The following is a 3357-nucleotide window of genomic DNA, read 5'->3' on the forward strand; positions in this document are numbered from 1 at the left end:
TATCATAAAAAACTTTGAAATTTTTATGTATTTCGAATAAACGTGTAATATTACAGTAACATTATAGTAATATTACCATAAGGCGGACCTTTTTATATTACTGTAATATTACGTGGTACTTGGGTATAGTTTTAAAATATTTATTCACAATATGTATAGTTAACGGACTTAAGAATTTTACTTGAGTAAAAAATCTCAATAAAACAAAAATCTTAATTTATTTATAAACATTACACACCTTCATTAAAAATTTTCGATTTTTATATTATATACTATAACGCTTAATTCATAGTAAAATTTACTCCATCCTTTCTTTTGTTCCTTATTGCTAAATTTATATACATAAAACTCTGAAAAAGATTATAATTGTAATTATATTTTCATCATATAAATAATAATTGACCTAAACATTTATGTTTCAATTTATTAGATGTAAAGAAATAAGAGGAAAATTTTCTATCAAAGAGTACTGTACTATTAAAAGACCTTAAAGATATACTAAAGTATGATAAATGGAAATTCTATCAAATCAAAAATTATTATTATTATTTACCTTGATTGTAGTCCTTTAATTTACTTTATATAATTCACTTCTTTTAACTCATTTCACACACTATACAGCCACTGTAGGAATTTTCTATTGTTTTCAAGTAGATGTCTTCTGTTAGATTAAGTTTTCCTAAATATGTCTCCTGTAAAAACAACAGCTAATAATGAAATAGTAATCCTACTTGAGAACTATATAAATTTTAGTTATTGAAGGATAATATTTTCCCTATTTCAGTCAATAGGTTTTTAATACTAAGGCTCTCGTGTCCATTTTTAAGATACCCTTCAGGGTGTGTTCATAATTTAAGCGGAATCGCTTACTGAACTGATCCAAGGGCAGCGAGAGATATGACAGGACATATGGCGAAGGGACACAATTGCCCCCATGGACAATCATAACAAGCGACCAGAAGAACAGCACGGGGTGGTGAACATACAACAGGCTTATCCTTCTACCACCCCGCGAATCAAAGAAGAAAGGGGGGATGTAACGTCCCTATTTGTTGGATTACTGTATATGTATATATATAAATATATATATATACGTTCAGTGTTCGCTCACAATAAACTGACTGAATCTGACGAAATTTGCTATGGTTCCAGTCAGCAGGCACCACGACTGACGCGAATTGCACCTATAAATTATCAAAGCTGAACGTTGGTGGAATTGTAATTATTTAAATGCACCGAAGACGACGCGATGCATTGAAGCCTGCGTCAGAGGGTTAGGAAGCCTAACGTCACGAGAGAACCCAATGATATTTGAATTCCTTGCCTGTCGTCAATTCTCCTTTTGCCTCTGTCGCTAATGTTAATGCCTTCAACCTTTGACCTACTTAAAAATCGCATCCAAATAATGTGTTATATAAATTTATTCTTGTGATGTTAAATTCTTTTTTCCTCCACATATAATTAAATATAAAAAAAAGGTGGACTTAATTGGTAGGTTTTTTTAAAAGTATACATATACACAAAATTTATTTCTATACATTTATATTTGGAGAAAATTTAATTGTGATGATATATTTAGTAAGACTGACTTTGTTTGACGCAATTCTTTGTTTGAATAATTACTGTTTTTTTCTGTAATAAAAGTATGACGCAAGAGTTTTTTTTTAAGTATTTCACGAAAAATTTAAACTGCGATTGAAAGTTATATCTTTAGTATTAATTGATGTTTCACGTTAGTTTTCTTCTAATATTGTCATCGTTAAAATATCCATAAAATATTAGTAAATCTATTTACTGACAGTCAGAAACAGAAATCGTTTGAATAATTTAAACCTCATTCCATAATAGAGAATTAAAGACGTCTTCTGGATGGAAATAAAGTCCAATATTTCTTATATGATGAACGCATCCCATTTTTAAGTGTCAAAATTTTCGATAAATTCCAATAATAATTCCGTCTGTCAAATAGCCTTATTGTATTGAATTAAAACTCTTTACATATGTCTTTTATTGCTGACTGCTACCACGCTTTCTATTTTTATCTTCTATAAATATTTTTTAAGAAATTGAAATCCCAATTATTTTGATCCTTAGTGAAAGTTTCCCTTTTTCGAAAGGAAAAAGATTTTATATTTCTTTTGTAAAAAGTTATGGAAGGGCAAAATTCAATAGGACTTTATATAATAAAAGTGCATTCTTTAGGTACATAGAGATAGGCAGTAAATCTAAATCGTATACAATCTATTAAATTAGGCTTCACTTTTAAACGTTAGTGTCATATAAAACTTTGTAACAACGATCTTGGATATTCTGTGAAAATACGGGTTTATAGTAGTGATAAAAAAGCAGTTAGAAAATTCTATATACCTTGAGGTGGCTTTGTCAATTCTCTCACTTGTATATTTTATTCTCAACTGTATCTCCGGCTCTGTAGGAAATGATTATTCACTGAACGGCGCCGCTTGATGTCTGTGTGGTCATAATTCCAAACGCTATACTATATACTTCCAGTTTTACTGTGAATTCACTCAAAAGATAAACGAAAATGGCGCGAGAAATATTTATGATAACATCTGAATGGAGCGTGTCTCAATTTATTGCGGAGTAATCGATTGGAACTGGAATTTAAACTAGTTGAGAATTTGAATATGTATATAGATATCTATAATTGTTTCTGTATTTTAAACGACTAGGAGAAAATTTTTTTTCTTTTCTATTTCCACTTTGTATTATTCATCATATTTAATATACAATATATGTTTTAAAATATATATTTTATACTGAAAATAATTTAACGGAAGTCTGATTTCCTTAATATTTATGAGGTTTGGTATATATGTTTGAAAAAATGTGAATCATAATAAATACATTAGACAGTCATTTTTTATTTGACTCCTGCTGAGGGAAAAATTCGAGCACTGAAATTTCATAGTCCGATGTGACACTATACTCCTCCTAGCACAAATCTCAAAATAAATCTGTGCTACACAGTTCAACATTATATTATTTATATATATATATATATATATATATATATCGAACAAAAATAGTAGATAAATTTTAACCAAAGATTTTCTGATAGAGGATCTTTTTTTCTTCAGTTCAGACTTCCTTCGTTAGTGTTTTAGTACGTGACAGAATTGTTCGCAACAACCTGAAGTATATATATTCGAAAAGTAAGAAGAGAACGTGAATGGACTACTGATTAAAAAGTTTGTTTTCAAAAACGAAACTACTAGCAATTTCGTTTATAATAAAAAATAGTTATATTATTCCTCAAAGTAACACTTTTGTATAGACAACTGTATATTATTTATTCGCGTTCATTTATGTTCCAAATAAATAATTGCACATAAA

General features: G+C 28.9%; 1 long non-coding RNA gene across 1 annotated transcript; it reads right to left on the reverse strand.

Annotated features, from left to right (window-relative positions):
- Positions 1–236: 236 nt before the first annotated feature.
- Positions 237–2461, reverse strand: LOC127285432 (uncharacterized). The gene is made up of 3 exons (XR_007843603.1): positions 2368–2461; positions 554–692; positions 237–350 (listed from the first exon to the last, which is right to left on the reverse strand). It is a non-coding gene; the product is annotated as an uncharacterized LOC127285432 (long non-coding RNA).
- Between the last annotated feature and the right edge of the window lie 896 nt (positions 2462–3357).

Source organism: Leptopilina boulardi, unplaced genomic scaffold (assembly GCF_019393585.1).
Source record: "Leptopilina boulardi isolate dan_hultmark-lab unplaced genomic scaffold, ZJU_Lbou_2.1 LbouV2_332, whole genome shotgun sequence".
Classification (NCBI taxonomy): Eukaryota; Metazoa; Arthropoda; class Insecta; order Hymenoptera; family Figitidae; genus Leptopilina; species Leptopilina boulardi.